A 20,000-nucleotide genomic window follows, 5' to 3' on the forward strand; every position below is an offset into this window, starting at 1 on the left:
AATCTGTTGATATCGGGTTCGGTAAATCTGACGCAGCCGGCTCCCTTCGGTGTCTTGTAAAGCTCGTCAGCGTTATCCACGAGTGAGAAGCTTAATGTTTTTTCATACACACACACACAGACACACACACACACACATGCACGCATGCACGCACGCACGCGCGCATCTATAAAGAGACAAGCTATGAAGTAAACACATGCGAACGCATGACAGTACACGTATTGATGGAAGGCTGTTCATACGGCGCTTGAAAACAGTACTGTTTTATTTTTACTGTTTTTAATTTTATTTAATTGTCTATTTATTTATTTACTTTAATTATTCATTCATTTTTTGTTATTGTTTTTTTGGGGGGGTTTTAAAAAATTTTCCTGTGGAAGACATGCCTAGAAGGAAATGGAATATAACGTGTTTGGGCAGCTTTCAGTTGACTAAGCGCGTTGGGTTACGCTTCTGGTCAGGCATCTGCTTGGCAGATGTGGTGTAGCGTATATGGATTTGTCCGAACGCGGTGACGCCTCCTTGAGTTACTCGTGTGTGTGTTTGCGAGCGCACGCGGAGCACGCGCATGCGAGTGTTACAGTGCAGTGGGCTGAGAAACGGCCACGGACATTACCCACCAGTCCATCTCCTGTTCGATCACCATCTTGTTCTCCGGCCGGCGCCATTTGCATTGCTTGGTTCTAATTTTTTTTTACAGTTACACGTGTCTAAAATGCCAACGTTGACCGAACTACGCCATTGGTCAGTTCCATACTACACACAGTAGCCGGTTACGACCATACTAGTCTCTTCCGTCCGAGCAACTGGCTTCCCTGGGCCAGCTGTCCCGATGGGGTTGTTTCGCGGCTGAATGCTTGATCAACCGTGGGTTCTTAGCCCTGGTCCCCTTGAGGCTCTGTGACCTGGCCGCTGTGACAGAGCGGTTCTCGTGCCGCCCGTGCTCTCTTCGCTCTGACTAATAAGGGCGTCACGGAACACCATCGAAGTGACTCGGCAGCAGTGCAGGGTCTCCTCTGGTGTGTGGCCTTCTGGCGACCTAACATCGATGGTTCACTGTGGACTGTCGACGCTGGAACTGTGACGGACGAACCCGGGTGTGGCCGTGTATGGGGGAATCTAAATGAGCTGCGTGGGAGTAATGCCACTGAAACGGTGCAGATGATGGGGCAGCAAAAAATAAAAATAAAAATAAAATAAAATAAGGGCGTCACGGTGATCATCGGCACAGTCGTCCACAATGAAGATTGGCATTTATCAAGTGGGGGCCTGGCATGGAGTTTCGTGGATGGGAGAGGTGTGTGTGTGTGTGTGTGTGTGTGTGGAGGGGTGTGGGGGGGCGGCTAGTTTTGAACTTGTTTGGAACTGTCATGCTTTTCTTTTTGTTTTGAAATAGGGAGTGCAGGCAAGACCTGATCATAGCAATGTTAGCAGCGAAAACATTTATGCTTGGTGAATATGTTCTCACATGTTTGTGATATTTTTTTTCTTCCCCTTGCAATGAAGGTTATATTTTCTCGTCAACGTCACCACCATGACAATTTTCCTGTGACAAGTTACATATTACACAAGCATGGCAATAGTTAGCAAGGGTATTTTCACAAAACAAAAACAAAAACAAAAAAGCCCAAAAGAACACAGCAACAAAAAACAACAAACAACTACCATTTTCACTTACAACATGACACCTCGATTCCCAGCTGGCTACACACATTTGACAGTCAGATAACATAGTTAACAGAAGATGTCAGAGAGCTACAACAGCCCATTGCTACCAAGTTGACAATGGTGAAGGTGTTCTAATAATTGTAAACAAAATCCTTCTGTTAGCTAATTGTGTCAAGTTATCTTGAAACAACAGTGCAGATACATGTTATTTGTTGGGCACTGATTCTTTTTGCTAAATAAGAACAAGTATCTAAAAAGAAAAGAAAATGGAGTCAGGGGTTTTCAATGAGCAGGTTTTTGTAATGACACCAGTTGACAGGGAATTCATTTAGTCTAAAATTTACTTGCTATGTGCTTTTCTATTTTGTATCTGTAGGTAAGTAAGGTTCTAAATATAATCAAATCAGGCTGACTGTTGTCCCGTTTACACTTATAAATGTAGGATTTAGCTGTCAGAATAATAAAATCAAATACCACATCAGTTTTGATGTTTCCGTCGCATCCAAACAAAACCAGGTTTTCAGTTAATCTCAGATTGGATGTTAGTTCACAAGTTTCATTAAACATAGTCTGAATACGTTTCCAAAAACACTGCGTAACATGGCATTTCCAAATCATGATCAGTACGGTCTTTTTCAGTATTACAAAAATTACAACTATTGTCATTCATTGTTCCCATTTCTTTAAGGATTACATTTGTTGCCAAAATTCTATGGATTATTTTAATCTGAAGCCATTTTAAGTTAATATCTTTAATTTGTTTTATTTTAAGGAAACATTCCTTCCATTTGATTTCTTGAATTTTTTTTCTTCCCACTTCCTACAAAATTTAGGTTCTGGTCCACTGTCACACATGATGATGCGATACATTTGTGTTCCTTTTTTTTAACAGAATGTAGTATTTGCGATGCAGTGTTTTTCTCTGCTATAGTATTAAGATTTATAGGAATGATACATCTTCGTATGAATTTTTTTTTTTAACTGACATTTTTATTTCAGCAAAGGTCACAAAATCAATTGTTGGATCATATTTTTGTCTGAATTCTGTAAAAGATTTTTTTTTTAAATGTCCATTGTCTTCAGTAAAGTCAGCAACTTTTTAATACCTTTTTCAATCCAGTTTTTGTAAGAGAGAATACTATGACCAACTCTAATTCTTTCGTTAAAAAGAATGGGTTCAGCATGCATATGTTAGTGATAGTTGTTCCTGGGATGTTTGCAGACTCCAGTTTTGACAGCGTTAATAAATTACCGTAAATACTAAACGTATCAGTTTGGAAGTTTTGCTGCGTGCCACTGGCATGCCTTTAGGGTCGGATGTTGCCAGTATTTCCACTACTTGAGTCTGGAATGGGGAAATACGTAAAGAACGGTCAGAAAGAACATGGCCTTCCAGCTGAACGGAGTTGGAAGAGAACCTTGCACAATATTCTGAACCTGTGCGCTCACACAGCTTGAAGGACTGAGATACGTAACGTGGTAGGTGGCCAGGCGGTAGTTTGAGCCAAGCGGTCGGTGATTATAGAAAGTTTGTCTACAAGCATATGCTTATCTGTGCTTCCCATCTGCCTCTCTTCCTAACTGTTTCTGTCTGTCTGTCTTCTCTGTGTGTGTGTGTGTGTGTGTGTGTGTGTGCATGTCTGCAGGAACCGCGGTCTTTGGTGTCACTGCAGTAAATCTGATGCGCGCAGATCCCTTGATCTCTCATGAAGCACGTAACGTTGCTCATGAGCGTGTGAAGCTCAGCTGATACAATCACGAATGCGCCTTTTGCGTGTATCTCCGCTGGTGTGAGTTGCTGAACGTTTTTCATCTTGTGGTGGTGGTGTTTTTTGGTTTTGTTTGTTGTTGTTGTTTTTTTGTTGTTGTTGTTGTTTTTCAGATGTGAGGAGTGCAAGAGGATGGATTGTGTGATTCAGGAGAAGATTCTTTGATGAACAGATTATAAATGAATAAACGAAATAGAAGAGGGGAGGAGGGAACCTGGAGAGTTGTCTGATTCCAGAAAGATGGGTTTTTGGGGGCAGTCATCCTGAGAGAGAGAGAGAGAGATGGATCAGAAATGTGGTTCAGATTATGTCTTTTTTTTTTCCCTGATTGCTAGGCTACCCATCGGCGTGCAATCGGATGGAGAATCGGCCAGTGGCATGACATTACCCGCTGACCCATTCCCCGATTCGATCACCCACTTGTTCTCCGCTTCGGGGCTTGTGCCAGTGTGGTTGTTTTGCAATTGAATGCTTGATCAGCCGTGGGTCCTTTCCCATGGTCCCCATGAGGCTTTGTGACCTGGCCGCTGTGACAGTGCGGCCCTCGTGCTGCCCGTGCTCTCTCCGTTCTGACTGATAACGTCGTGGTGGTGATCACTGGTTTTAGTCATCCACAATGATGATAGGCATTGTCAGGTGGGGGCCTGGCTTTGAGTGGTTTGGAGGAGGGGGGTGGGGGGGTTGTTTTGTGTCTTTTCGAAACTTACGCACACTTTTTCTTTTTTTTTCCGTTTCGTTTCTTTTCTTTTAAATAGGGCACTCTGTTTTTTGGTGAAATATGGCATACTATGTTTTCGCTTAAATAAGGCACAGTCTGGATATAAGAAAGTTAAACAGTGATAAAATCAGTGTCATGGAAATGTATTCTCTCGCGAGTAACTGCTGTTTTTTTTCCTGGGATGTTTGAAGACTCCCATCACCTTGTTAGGTATCGAGTTACGATTGTGAATGTACCAACGATACGTTTTGCTGCTTGCCGTTGTCAGCTTGAAAAAAACTGTGTTCTTGCGGGTCTTTCTTGCAGAGTTTTTACGTGCAGGCGGCGTGTGGGGAATATGACATTTGAAAGTATCTTTGTGTGTGTGTGTGTGTGTGTGTGTGTGTGTGTGTGTGTGTGCGTAGTGTGTTCCAGAGTATGTACTCCAGAAGAATTAATAAAACAGAAACAAGCCAGCTTTCATTGATTTTTTTTTTAAATGCCCCCATGGCTATCTGGCTTCGGTGTCAAGTTGTTGACAGACGGAGATTGCCATAGTTTTCAGACACCGTGTTTGGAATGGGGAAGGGAAGACAGAACACGCAGAAGAAGAAAAGAAATGTGGCTTTTAACCCTCTAACTGAAATATGCACAGAAACGGGAATGTTCGAGTGGTTTGCACCAGATTGTGAACCTGTGCGCCTGCTCACACACACGCACGCACGCATGCACACACACACACGCACGCACGCATACACGCACGCACACACTCACACACACACACACACACACACACACACACACACAGAGTGATCAAGAGAGGGAGATATGAAAAGCGGAGATACAAACGGAACGTGATAGGATGGCCAGACGGTAGTGTGAGCAAACAACCATCTGATAAAATGGTCGGTGATACCAGAAGATTGGTCAACAAGCTACTGTGTTTACCATCTGTGCCACTTCCTGTCTGTCTGTCTGTTTCTGTTTGTCTGTCTGTCTCTCTCTCTCTCTCTGTCTCTCTGTCTCTCTCTCTGACTTTCCCCAGCATGTCGGATAAAGTTCTTTGCCCATCCATCGTGTGCATTAATGTGTGCATGACGAACAGGTCACTGACGTGCGTTCACTGATCACGAAACGGATATGAAATGTAGTCGCACGTTCGACTTAGATTGGAAGAGACGCTTTTTTTTCTCTCTCTCTCTCTCTCTCTTCTTTTTCATCCCTTTTTTCCCTCACTTGCTTTGTCAGGCCTGACAAAGCGCGTTGGATGCCGCTGCTGGTCAGACATCTGCTTAGCAGATGTGTAGTAGCGTATACGGATTTTGTCCGAACGCAGCAACGCCTCCTTGAGCAACTGAAGTGAACTAAACTGTCAGGACAAAATTATGGAAGGAAAGGGGAGAGAATTGTTTTAAGTGTTAACAAAAATGTGTGTGTATGTGTGTGTGTGTGTGTGTGAGGGAGAAGGGTTGATGGCGGATGAGAGGGTGACCGACCGCTGTGTCAGAATATCCAGAAGTTATTCCATGGCAGTTCCCGGTCTCACGTGGAGGAAGGTGGCAGAATGGTTAAGACGCTCAGCTGCCAATACAGAGAGTCCGTGAGGGTGTGGGTTCGAATCCCGCTCTCGCCCTTTCTCCTAAGTTTGACTGGAAAATCAAACTGAGCGTCTAGTCTTTCGGATGAGACGATAAACCGAGGTCCCGTGTGCAGCACGCACTTGGCGCACTGAAAAAGAACCCATGGCAACGAGAGTGTTGTCCTCTGGCGAAATTACGTAAAATGAAATCCACTTTCATAGGTACACAAATATGTAAGCATGCACTCAAGGCCTGACTAAAGCGCGTTGGGTTATGCTGCTGGTCAGGCATCTGCTCAACAGATGTGGTGTAGCGTGTATGGATTTGTCCGAACGCAGTGACGCCTCCTTGAGAAAGTGAAACTCCCGGTCTCACGGTGACGTCAGTTAAGTCCAGAGACCCGGAATCATAACTCCGTGGCGTTTATCGCAAGCATAGTATGACAAGGAAACCTCCACAACACCAAGACCCCAGCGCTGAATAAAACTTTACCTTTATCAAGGACGCGAGCCAGCAGGTCCTATAAACTACAGGCTCAACACTCGGCTTATATCACAGATTGACATAAGTTTACATTTGGGCCAACAGTAAAGTGAGAGCTGTATTATCAATGGTTTCTCCAGTCAATGGGAAACCATTTACAGCTTAGTCTTTTGTGAAGGACTATGACTCTCAAACTAGGAGGCAAAATTGCACTGGCTCTTAGTGCTGCAGCCTTGTGGGCTAGTTGGCCTTTGGGAACCATCCCAACGCCGACTGTCCTAAAACCCTCTTGGCCGAGAGAGTGGGGATGTACTTGGGCAAGACACTCTCCACTATAATCAAATTCTAGCCCAAATAGTCGGAACAGCAGTTGCCTCCTCTGCTGTTCTGATGGTCATAGTCGGACACGACTGACTATCATATATAAACTTCCTCCTTGTCTGTGTAGCATCGCGTGTCCACATTTGAGCTGGTCCATCGTGATCGTTCACCGCTATGCTTCGCCGTGCCGTGTGTGGAGTTTCTCTCAGGTGTGAGAGCCGAAAGGAAAAGCGTACTCCGAAAGCTTTTGGCTATTTCCACTGTATCTGTGTTTGTGTATGATTTTCGATTTATGTTCGTATCTTGTTATGTACCATCCTCCCCAATATTCCTTGTGACCCCGGTACACTTAGTAATAAAGACATATTCTGTTCTGTTCTATAATATGTGCTTGCGGTTGGCGAGAGAGAGAGAGAGAGAACAAACACAGTGAGCCGTGTAAGGTAAACTGAGCGTCATGTTGACTGGTTCGGTTCGCTTCGCTAATGTGTGCTTATGGTTTTCTCTCCATTCCAACCACGTTTTGTGAACATGGCGGTGAGCAACGGTTAAAACACTGACAAGTAAAACTCTCTCTCCCTCTCCCCCCCCCCCCCCCTCTCTCTCTCTCTCTCTCTCTCAAATATATAAGCATGTACTCAAAGCCTGACAAGCGCGTTAGTTTATGCTGCTGTCAGGCATCTGCCAAGCAGAGGTGGTGTAGCGTATATGGATTTGTCCTGAACGCAGTGACACCTCTTTGAGAAACTGAAACTCTCTCTGTCTCTGTCTCTCTGTCTCTCTCTCTCTCTCCCAGTCTTTGAAACTCTCTCTTTCTCCCTTTTCCCACTCTCTCACTCCTTCCGTCCCCCCTCCTCCCTCACCCTCTCTCTCTCTCTCTCTCTTCAAATCAGGGAAGGGACGAACGACTTCTACTATAGTGAGGTGCAAGGGTGTGTTTCCATAGATAAAAAGTCGACGAAAAAAGAAAAGCGCTTGAACCCAACAGCATCATTGATGTTCACTCACGTTCGTGTGTGTTGTGTTGTGTGTGGTGTTGCAGGGAGATACTTGTGTCATGTGTGTCTGAGGAGAGAGCGTTGGAGGCTGTCGGGAGGTGACACGAATCCTCTGGAGGGATTGCTGCCTCCGTTGAAACTGTCCTCGGCGCATCTCTGGCCGGGGGGGTAAAACTACAGTGCCAGCTCACCGGTAAGATGAATTCATGTGTCTGCTGTCTTCCATAATAATTATAGACTGTCCGTGCATATTTCGTGTGTGCGCGCACGTGTGTGTGAATGTGTGTGAGAGAGAGAGAGAGAGAGACAGAAGAGAGGGAGAGAATGAGTGCGTGCATGTGTGTGCGTGTGCGTGCGTGTTTATGTGCAAACAGCTATACATACACATACATGTTTCGAGGGCAAAGGGCATGCGTTCAAAAGTTAACATCAGAAAAGACGCAAGCAGTCTCTGTGTGTGCGTGTGCGTGCGTGTTTATGTGCAAACAGCTGTACATACACATATATGTTTCGTTCAAAAGTTAACAGAAAAGACGCAAGCAGTCTCTGTGTGCGTGTGCGTTCGCGTGCGTGTTTATGTGCAAACAACTATACATACACATATATGTTTCGAGTGCAAAGGGCATGCGTTCAAAATGTCAACATCAGAAAAGACGAAATCAGCGTCTGTGTGTGTGTGTGTGTGTGTGTGTGTGTGTGTTGCCGTGAGAAGTCTCCGCCTCCTTCGTGCGCGATGAATTGACCGCGCAGACAAATTTGTCTTTCGTTCGTTTTGTTGGCTCTGTTGTTTCGTCATTATTGTGTTCTGTTGCCCTGTGTTGTGCATATTGGATTGTTATTGTGCAAAAAAAAACCCAAAAAAACAAACAAACAAACAACAAAAAACTTCTTCAAATGTGGGTTAAGGACTGCGCGCAGTTTGTGAGTTTCTATGCGTGTGTTTCTTTTTTCCAAGGCTCCTTAAATGTATGTATACAAACACGTGCGTGCTCGCACACACGGAAACGTATGAATTCGCGCACACACGCATGCACAAACACACGAGCGAGTGAACACACGCATACACACATAAACATCTACATAAGCTTGGCATTTTTCTACCTCCGACTTCCCTCTTTTTCTTTCTCTGTCTCTGTCTCTTGGTGTCTCAGTCTCTCCCCCCCAATCTCTCTCTCTCTCCCCTTCGTGATTTACTGAGCTTATTGACACTATTATTCAAACGTAGGTAATGCATCTATTATATATTCATCAGTAAAGGGCAATGGCGGCTCATAATATGAATAGACCATTCATCCATCATCCATCTCTCTCTCTCTCTCGTTGTCCCCTGACTGTGTGCGTGTGTGTGTGTGTGTGTGTGTGTGTGTGTGTGTGTCCCTACCCCTTCCTCCTCTGTCACAGGCAGCAAAGGCCTACTCAAGGTCGGTCGGTCTCTCCGTCAATTTCTCTTAGTATAGTCCCTCCCTTTCCCTCTTCCCCCTCAACTAAGAGACTCGGATGGGTTGGTAGGCAGGTAGGTAAGTAGGTAGGTAGACAGGCAAGCAGACGGGGTTTACACAGAATAGGGTGAGTTTCGAACCAAGGAAACGTTATCAGCATTAACTCTCTTCATACGAACGGCGGTTTACACAGAATAGGGTGAGCTTCGAACCAAGGAAACGTCATCAGCATTAACTCTCTCCATACGAACGGCGAAAGAGACGACGTTAACCGCGTTTCACCCCAATTACCATCATCAAAATATTGCAAGAGGAAGGCTCTTATACTGAAGAGGTGAATGTTGACAAAGAATACCACAATTCTTACGACGGAAGCTAAAGGTTGGGTCATTCAGACACCCACTGGACATCCGAGGGGTCTGTGTAGAGGAGAAGAGAGGACTGGCCGTACTGAGCTTATTAACGTAGGTAATGCATCTATTATATATTCATCAGTAAAGGGCAATGGTGGCTCATAATATGAATAGACCATTCATCCATCATCCATCTCTCTCTCTCTCTCGTTGTCCCCTGACTGTGTGCGCGCGTGTGTGTGTGTGTGTGCCTACCCCTTCCTCCTCTGTCACAGGCAGCAAAGGCCTACTCAAGGTCGGTCGGTCTCTCCGTCAGTTTCTCTTAGTATAGTCCCTCCCTTTCCCTCTTCCCCCTCTCTCCTAAGAGACTCGGATGGGTTGGTAGGCAGGTAGGTAAGTAGGTAGGTAGACACAGAATAGGGTGAGCTTCTTCTTCTTCTTCTTCTTCTGCGTTCACTCGTATGCACACGAGTGGGCTTTTACGTGTATGAGCGTTTTTACCCCGCCATGTAGGCAGCCATACTCCGTTTTCGGGGGTGTGCATGCTGGGTATGTTCTTGTTTCCATAACCCACCGAATGCTGACATGGATTACAGGATCTTTAACGTGCGTATTTGATCTTCTGCTTGCATATACACACGAAGGGGGTTCAGGCACTAGCAGGTCTGCACATATGTTGACCTGGGAGATCGGAAAAATCTCCACCCTTTACCCACCAGGCGCCGTCACCGTGATTCGAACCCAGGACCCTCAGATTGACAGTCCAACGCTTTAACCACTCGGCTATTGCGCCCGTCGGGTGAGCTTCGAACCAAGGAAACGTCATCAGCTAATATTAAGCCTGGTGCTGTAGCTGTTGTGTGTTGTTTGTCGGTAATTAGATAACAAGGGTTTCCATACATAAGAGATTAGTTTGGTGGCTGTATGGGCATGATGGGATTTGAGGCTCTCAGGGGGCGTGAAGGGAAGGGGGAGGGAGGGAGAGGCTGCGGGGGCAAAGGTGAGTGGCGGCTGGTGCTGATGGGAGTTCAAAAGTGTAGGCTCTTTGTGTGTGGGCCCAAAGCTGCTCAATAATGAACATGTCTTTTTCCACATCGCTGTCAATCTGTGTGTATGTCGTGTGTGTGTGTGTGTGTGTGTGTTGTATGAGCGTGCGTATGTGTGCGAGTGCACAACGTTTGAGCGCATTAATTTTATTTAGTTCCCGTTTTTGTTGTTGTTGTCGTTCATTGACTGATCGATTTGATGATTGTGGATGTGCCTGTGTGGACTGGCCTGGCGGGTTGAAGCGTCAAGGTTGGCGATGAAAACCTCAAATATAACGGGGCAGGCCTGGTCGCGGAGGTCGCTCCATGCTGGCCTGCAGTGTGGTGCCTTGTTTTGGCGCTAGTCCGCTCACGCAATGTTTTCGCCGCTACGCCGTCCCTCCTCACCCCCTCCCCACTCTTAACTCCCCCTCCCTCTCCCCTTTCTAAGGCACATGCACATATAAATTAATGTATATATGCATGGTCGCTTTGTTTGCTTTCGCACACGCGTAATTGTACACACACGCGCGCGCGCGCAGATGCATAGTATTGTAGTGCAGATGCAAGCATGTGCGCAGATGTTTTGTTGGGAATGATTTTTTGTGTGTGAACGACTGAGTGGTAAGGTGTGTGTGTGTGTTGGGGGAGGGGTGTTAGGGGGGGCGTAGGGGGAGGGTATTTATTCTGTGGGTTTTAGTTAGAAATTTTGAAGTGGCGTGCCGCCATTGTCTCAGGAGAGGGCTTGTCAGTGCTGAGCGGTGTTAACAAAAGTGGACCAGTCTTGGAGAGCCAGGGCTGACTTGGCTACATTTGTTTATACGTTTTGGGTTTGTTTGTTGTTGTTGTTTTTCAAATAATTATTAAGTGTCAGGTCCAAAAGTCGTGACAATGATAATTGAGACAGGTGGGATAGGGTATGAGTGTGGTTCAGTGGAGATCGGGAAGGGGAAGCCGGAGAGAGACACATGGAGAGGAAATAGAAAACAGGTGCGTGCGCACTTTGTGTATTTCCTGTGTGCATGCGCGTGCGTGCGTATCACTGAGATCTATGTTCACATCTAATACAGATCAGTGGTGCGTATGTGTGCGTGCGTGGATGTGGTTTTTCACTTTGATAGAGAGAGAGAGAAAGAAGCGCGCGCGCGCGCACACACACACACACACACACACACACACACACACACAAATGATGCGTGGGATAACAGGTGACGCCCTGATTCTGTGTGTGTGTGTGTGTGAGTGTGTGTCTGCGCGTATGTAAGGATGTGTGTAAGCGTGGGGGTGTGAGTGTGTGTGTATGCGTGTGTCTGTGTGTGTGTAGATGTGTTTGTGTCTGTCTCTCTGTGTGTGTAGGTGTAGGTGTGGGTGTTTGAGGCTGCATGGGCGGCAACGGAACAAGTCTCTACTGTACTTTTGTCTAGCTGGTGAAGAATGTCGGTTGTCTTTCAACTCACTGTGGTCTGCACCCACCCCCCAGTCCACTCCCGCCCCTTCCCTTTGCTCTCATGGGGATGTTGGTCTATCGTCGCTTTGGTATATACACTTCACGACAAGATAAGGTTCGCTTCATAAAAGCAGGCATGCGTTTTATTAATTTACGTTTTTTCTTTATCTGTTTTTTGGTGTGGGTTTGTTTTTTTTTTCGGTTGTTTATTTTTTATAATCAAGAGATGATTTAAATTATGCAGGCTGCATTATGACCTACCGCCGATCTTTCATTAATACACAATATGTTTGTTATTGTTGGTTTGTTTGTTTTTTCAGGCACACGTGCACCTAAATGAACAACTTGAATTTTTTTTTTTTTTTTTTTTTTTTTTAATCAGTGATTCAGCCAAAACGAATTTATGGTCATTGAAAGATTTTTTTTTAACAACAGTTGTTATTCTTCGTTGAAGATAAACAACAACAACAACAAAAAAGTACGCGTGCAAGAAAGCATCTCTGGTTATAAGTGGAGTGATGGCCTAGAGGTAACGCGTCCGCATAGGAAGCGAGAGCATCTCAGTGAACTCGCTGGTTCGAATCACGGCTCAGCCTCCGATATTTTCTCCTCCTCCACTAGACCTTGAGTGGTAGTCTGGACTCTAGTCATTCGGGTGAGACGATAATTCGTAAAAAAAAAAAAAAAAAAAAAAAAAAAAAAAAAATCCACTTCGATAGGAAAAACAAATAAAACTGCACGCAGGAGAAAAAAAAGAAAAAGGGGGGTGACGCTGTAGTGTAGCGACGCGCTCTCCCTGGGGAGAGCAGCCCGAATTTCACACAGAGAAATCTGTTGTGATAAAATGAAATACAAATACAAGTATGTTTGAATAGTGGCTGCACACACCGCTGTTTTTGCTGCAAAACTCAGTATCCTTCATTTCACCATGCCCCCAAGAGGAAAACTTTGGCCAGTTTCCCAAGTGCTCCTTCACTTTTTGTGAACCGTGTAGACCATTGTGGAACTGAGAAAAATACGTTCGGAGAAGGTTGTAGTGTGTAGTGGGTGGGTCAGTGTTTTGTGGAGGCGGTTGCAGTGGTGGAGTGGTGTGTTTGTAGGCATTCCTGGCGCTGTGTGTGTGTGTGTGTGTGCGTGCGTGTGTGTGTGTGTGTGTGTGTGTATGTATGTGCGCGCGCGAGTGTGTGTGTGTGCGCGTGTGTGTGTGTGTGGCCATTAAAAGTAATGCGTCGGTGGTGGTGTTCTGACGCCGGTTTGTTTACGGGCGTTTTAATTGTGTGATGTGCAATCTGTTTCGTTTCCCCGGTCACCTGATGATTCACGGCGATGGTATGTCGGTGTATATTTTGTGTGTTTGTGTTTGTGCGTGTGAGTGTGCGCGCGCACGTGTGTTTGTGTGTTTGTGCGCGCACGTATGTGTATTTATGCGCGCACGCGTGTGTTTGTGTGCCGTGTGTTTGTGTGTGCACAAGGCGCGAAAGCGAAGGCATGCACGTGTACATACGCACATCCGACATAAATCTCCCGCTTCTCTCTCTCTCTCTCTCTCTCTTAACTCGCTCCGCCCAACTCTCTCACTGTGTCTCAGCCTCTCCTCCCAACTCTTTCTCTCTGTCTGTCTGTCTGTCTGTCTGTCTCTCTCTCTTTCTCATACTTTCTCCATCACGCACACGGCACCACAACGTGAGTCAACACGCGGCAGTTTACCGAAGCTTTAAAGTACAAACAACAAACAAAACAAAACAAAAAAAAACTAAACTAAACTGAAACGGCAATCCACCAGTGCAGCTGGTGTGTAATGTGAAGAAACAACATGATAGTGTAGAGCGACGTCCGTGGGGACCATACCACCGTGGTGATAGAGAAGTAGGTGTGTGGGGGAGGGGGGTTCGGGGGGTGGGGGGGTTAGGGGAGGCAGATAGCGGAGGGGAGTATTGGGGGAGAGATACTGAGAAGAAAAAAGGGAAAAGAAAAGAACTAAACACACACACACACACACACACACACACACACACACACACACACAAGGTCTCCTGCTGCTGCAGTCTTGCGCAATGAGCTTGTCAATTGGACCGAGGGCGTCATGCCATTGACCTTGCTGGCAGCTATCTTGATGAGGGTGGGGGGGGGGGGACGGGGGAGGGCTTGTGGGGGTGAGGTTGGGGTAGGGGGGGGGGAGGTGTCGGTGGGAGGGAGTAGGGGGGGTGAGGAGGAGCGCTTCTCTTCTGTCCTCCTGGTGTATTATCTTCTTATTCTGCGTCTGTCTTCCTCTTTAGCACAGTACACACCACCACCTCTACACTCCCTCTCTCTCTCTCTCTCTCTCTCTCTCTCTCTCTCTCACGCACGCATACACATACACACACACACACACACACACACACACACGCCAGCACGCGCGCGCACACACACACGCACACGCACACACATATACACACCAGGGGACTATACACTCCAGTGCTCTGTCGTACTTTAGAATGAACACGCGTATTCAGTTTGTGTGTTTGTGTGTGTGTGTGCGCGCGTGTGTGTGTTCTTTCACCCCTTTCACCTGCTGTTTGGAAACGAACAGGTACTATGAGAGAGAGAGAGAGAGAGAGAGATAGTTTAGACCTTTTGACCATTTGGAAATGATGTTGATGTGCTCAGCGAGTGTGACCTTTTAAGTGGACATGTCAGCTAGCCAAACTTTGGTGCATTGAATTTGGTTTTTAGAAACTCTTTGTTGTGAGGCAGGATGAGGAAGGGGCATAGGTGTTCAGAAAGTCGTTTAAAACTCGAGTCCTTTTTTTTGACGTGGTCGGAAGTTCTTCTTCTTCTTCGTCGTCGTTCGTGGGCTGCAACTCCCACGTTCACGAGTATGTGTGCGAGTGGGCTTTTACGTGTTACATGTATGACCGTTTTTTTTACCCCGCCATGTAGGCAGACATACTCCGTTTTCAGGGCTGGTCGGAAGTTCGATTCTTTCGGACGGACGTCTTGGGAAGGGGTAGGATTGACATAGTCTTCTTATCCATACTCCACCTACGCAAATTTCACCATAAAAAGATGGGGTGATTTGGGGGAGGCGGAGGGGGGGGGGGGGTTCTCGGGACGGGGTATGATTGACAGTCTTCTTATCCATACTCCACCTACGCAAATTTCACCATAAAAAAGATGGGGTGATTTTGGGGAGGAGGGGAGGCGGAGGGGGGGGGGGGGGGGGGTTCTCGGGAAGGGGTATGATTGACAGTCTTCTTATCCATACTCCACCTACGCAAATTTCACCATAAAAAGATGGGGTGAAGGGATGCGGAGGGGGGTGGGGGGGGGATTTCAAGAAATATCAGGGCTTTGTGAGAAACTTTAGCTTAGTATAGAAGTTGTAGTGCTGAAATGAATGTTTAATTCACGATGAACGTAAACTTACTTGTTGCTTGGGCTGGAAATTGGCACTGTATCGGATGGCGATTCTCAAGCTGAGCAAAACGCAAAGACTAGGGTGCTTTTAATACATCCTCTTGTGCGTGTCCGTCTGTCTGCCTGCTGTCTCTCTCTCTGTCTGTCTGTCTGTCTCTGTCTCTCTGCCTGTCTGTCTGTCTGTCTGTCGGTCTTCTCCTTTCCTCACTCATTCCCATTATCCGCGCGTGCATGGTTTGATTGTAATTTGATTTGTGTGCGTATGCGTGCTTGGTTTGATTGTAATTTGATTGTGTGTGCATGTTTGTGTGTGTGTGTGTGTGTGTGTGCGCGCGCGCGCGCGCCCGCATGCGTGCACGCATGTTTGCTTGCTTTGATTGTAACTGAATTTGATGTGTGTCACTGTGTGTTGTTTTGTATGTGTGCAAGGGTGCTTGCTTGCTTGCTCTGATTGTAAGTTGATCTGGTCCTGGTTGGTTTAGTTTTGCCTACTGGAGCTGTGTGCCAAGAGTGCTTTGGGGAGCGGAGGTCTTTGTTTCCCCATCGTCAGCATTAGATGTTAATCAGCACACATTAAGCTAAGGGCACGCGACTGTCGTGCTTGGAAACACTGCAAGTGTTTTGCTTGCTTGTTTGTTTTTAGGGAGGGGTGTCGGGAGGATTTTTGTGTGTGTGTCTGTGTGTGTGCGTGCGTGCGTGCGTGTGTGCCTGCGCGTGCGCTTGTTTGCGCCGGTTTGCTGGTGGAAGGTTAATGGTTCACTGATGATTAACGTGATAAATGATTCTGCCGTGATGAAAGGCTTTGATTGACACACAGATCGGAATGATCATTTCGGAGGGAGAGCGGGGGCTGAGAGGGGGGAACAGGGAAGGGAGGTGTGTGTGGGAGGGGGGAGCGGAGGTGGGGGCGGGGGGGTTGCTCGTTTTTCTCATGCGCAGGGTGATTGAGAGAGGGATTCAAAGGATTTTGAGGATCTGCAGGCGTTTCCGATCTTGTAACTCTGACCCCCCCTCACCCACCCCCTTTCTCTCTCTCTCTCTCTCTCTCTCTCTCTCTCTCATGCAATCCGTAACAAAGACGTTTCTGCCAGATTTTATGTGTTTTTGCCCCCCTGTCTTTTCTCTTTTGTCTGTTTATCTGTCTGTCTCAGTTTCTCGGATGTTCCATGGAAAAGGTGTTGTAAATCGCACTGTATAACGAACTTTAGGAGCAAACGAATACACACACACACACACACACACACACACACATACACACACACAACACACACACACACACACACACACACACACACACATACACACACACAACACACATACACACACACACACACACACACACACACACAGGGGGAGAGAGAGAGAGCGAGCTTATGGTTAATGATATTATCTCAACAATTATTCATCAGACAAAATGTAACATGCATGTCCTCCGTCTCATAAGGCTAGCGCAGAATTTAACAGGGTTGACTACCTGTATATATATATATATATATATATATATGGGGGAGCGGGGGGGGGGGGGGGGGGGGGGCAGGTCCGGATTCTGAGAGGGGAAGAAAGGGAAGGCGCAGCGTAAGGAGTATCACATCATGAGCGACAGAAATTCCTGGCTTTTTTACATTTTCTTTCCCTCTAAGGGAATCTCCCATTGTACGAATAAAAATTCACGGACTGAGACTGTTTTTGTTTTGTTTTTTCCTGAAAGGCAATCATCTCCCATTGTTGCGATTGAGAATCCTTGATTTTTTCACGTTTTTTGTCTGTTTTTGTTTTTGGTGGTGTTGTTTTTTTGTTGTTGTTTTTTGTTTGTTTGGTTGTTGTTTTTGTTTTTATTTTGTTTGGTTGGTTGGTTGTTTTTTTCTCCAAGGCAAACTCATAAAGCTGATACATTACCTGTCTGCCGAGCCTACATGCTCCTTCCCCCTCCCCCCCTCCCTCCGCCTCCCTGCACATCCTTCTGTCCACAACCGCATCAGAGATTATTATTACTGTTGTGGGGGAGGAGGGTGGGAGGGAGGTGGGTAGTGACAGAGACAGATGAGCCCAAAGGGATGAGGAGAAGAGGACGGAGGGAGGGGTGTGCGGGAGTGTGTGTGTGGGGGGGGGGGGGGGGCGGTAAGTGGGGGTGGAGGAGGATGGCAAGGAAGAGGGACAGCACGTGCACAGCGTCGTAGCACCACTGATCATCCTGTGTGCCTGGCATTGCTAGCAGGGTCAAGGCGCCAAGTGCGTGCTGAATATGTGACCTCGGTTTAATGTTGTCCCATCCGAATGTCTAGACCCGCATTTTTATTATTTTTTTTTATGTGTATACCTATCAGAAAGGGTTTCTTCTACAGAATTTCCCCAGAGGACAACATCCTTGTTGTCATGGGTTCCGTTTCAGTGCGCCAAGTGCGTGCTGCACACGGAACCTCGGGTTTTGTCATCTCATTGGAATGACTGACTGGACGCTCAGTTTGATTTTCCTGTCAAACTTGGGGAGAAAGGGCGCGAGCGGGAACCGAACCCCAGACCCTCACAGGCTCTCTGTATTGGCAGATAAGCGTCTAAACCATTCTGCCACCTTCCTCCCTGAAAAAAAAAAGAAAAAGAAAAAAGAACTCAGGGCAACAAAAGTGTTGTCCTGTGGCAAGATTCTGTAGAAGAAGAAATTCGCTCTGATGGGAACACAAATATTAACTCATGTATGTTCACGTCTTCTAGTTATGATGACATCCGTCACATATTCAGTATGTACATGTGTCAGGACAGGACTTTATATAAGATTTTCTTGTTGTCCTGTTCATCGATATCTGTGTTGTATTGTGACATGTTCCAAATAAAATACTGTTTAAACCAACACAAATATATTGTATATATGCATGCACGCAAGGTCAGACTGGCGCGTTTTGGTTATGTTGCTGGTCGGGCGTCTGTCCATAAGACGTTGTGCTACAGATACGGACTATTTATTTGGTTTAAACATTTTTTAATATCAAGAGACAAGGTGCAATACAGCGTTCAATTAAGAACACTTGAGCAACAACAAGCATGAGCTTATATCGTGCTCGTTCATATGTAACAAGCAATACACAAACGCAATGGCGAAAATACACACATTATTTGACAATGAAAAGAAGGTTGAAGTGCAAGACAAAACTAAACTAAACAAGAAAAACAACAGCAAAAAAAACAAACAAAAAAACCCCAAACTGCTATTACCGCAACTACCACTGACAACAACAACAATGAAAATATTAAATGATAATACTAATACTAACATAGTAGCAACAATAATAACACACTGGAAAGTGAACATCACCTAAGGAGTAATGTAATGGGGGAGGAGAGGGAGAGAGAGAGAGAGAGATTACAGAGTGAAACCGGGGCCATTCGTCAAAATAACTGTTCACTATAACTGCAGAGAATATTTCATTGTGAATCTTTTAAGACTTTTAAGACTATTTATTTATTTTATTTTATTTTGCTGCCCCATCATCTGCACCGTTTCAGTGGCATTACTCCCACGCCGCTCATTTAGATTCCCCCCATACACGGCCACACCCGGGTTCGTCCGTCACGAAGGCAAATACGGATTTGTCTGAGCGCGGTGACGCCTCCTTGAGAAAGTGAAACTGAAACGGACTGACAGTGAGCACAGAGCTAAAATGTCAGTGTGGGGCAGACTGGGAATCTACACAGAGCAAAAAAAAAAAAACAAGAGAGGCAAGGCCTTCAAGACTCACTTGTGATAAATTAAGCCCCCTAGCATTAATTACAGAGTAATTTCCCTTTTTTTTTTTACTATCTGCACCAAAACGCTTGCAAAATAAATAAAAATTCCATGCTTAGCAAAAGAAGTTCCTGTTTGAACAAAAAATGATAATAATGACTCCTCTTGTTGTTGTGTCAGAATAAGAGGTCAAAGTACCAAGTTTAGAGAATACAAAAAATATAAATATAACAGTAAATGCAGTTTGCATATAATTAGGCTTCTTTTTTTTATTTTTTGTGCCCATCCCAGAGGTGCAATATTGTTTTAAACAAGATGACTGGAAAGAACTGAATTTTTCCTATTTTTATGCCAAATTTGGTGTCAACTGACAAAGTATTTGCAGTGGAAATGTCAGTGTTAAGGTTTACCATGGACACACAGACACACAGACACACGGACACACACACACACACACACACACACACACACACACACACACACACACAACCGAACACCGGGTTAAAACATAGACTCACTTTGTTTACACAAGTGAGTCAAAAAAAATGTCAATGGTCAGTTAATTATACATGACAGTGCTATCGGTATTCTGCGTTGAGCTTTGCTAAAGATTAAAAAAAAAAAAAAAAAAGGAAAGAGGAAATCCATACGCGCATAATTTATGTAAGTAATTAGTGTCATGCTTTCTGCTTGTTTTCGGGGACTAGGAATGAGCATTTTTATATACATACAAACACACGTATATATATATAAACATACAAAGGTGCGTGCATGCATACACACAAACACACACATACACACACACACACACACACTCTCTCTCTCTCTCTCTCTCTCTCTCTCTCTCTCTACCCACCCCCCTACACACACACACACACACACACACACACACACACACACAGCCAGCAATGACCGAGGACCACCACAACCACAATGACAGACAGCACAGCAGCGGCAGTATTGATCAAGCTGGCAACAGGTTTGGCCGTTCGGCTCGGCCACAACAGGCCTCTGGCCAGACCACGGCCACGGCCACGTGAAGGAGTGTTGGAGGGGGCGGTGGCTGGGGAGGGGATGCGGGGAGGGGGGCGGCGGATTGTTGG

The 20,000-nt window shown here is 45.8% G+C and overlaps 1 protein-coding gene across 6 annotated transcripts in view; it reads left to right on the plus strand.

Moving 5' to 3' along the window:
* The window catches only part of LOC143284679 (plasma membrane calcium-transporting ATPase 2-like), a 201,138-nt gene that overhangs the window by 21,299 nt on the left and 159,839 nt on the right, over positions 1 to 20,000 (plus strand). For 5 of the 6 annotated variants that reach the window (XM_076591600.1, XM_076591599.1, XM_076591601.1 and 2 more), the window contains exon 2: positions 7,561 to 7,709. The gene's annotated coding sequence lies outside the window, so the exon portion shown is untranslated. Of the gene's footprint in view, positions 1 to 7,560; positions 7,710 to 12,986; positions 13,110 to 20,000 lie in introns of those variants that run through there. The other variant, XM_076591603.1, reaches the window with a different exon arrangement.

This window comes from Babylonia areolata, chromosome 8 (genome assembly GCF_041734735.1).
Source record: "Babylonia areolata isolate BAREFJ2019XMU chromosome 8, ASM4173473v1, whole genome shotgun sequence".
In the NCBI taxonomy this organism is placed as follows: domain Eukaryota; kingdom Metazoa; phylum Mollusca; class Gastropoda; order Neogastropoda; family Buccinidae; genus Babylonia; species Babylonia areolata.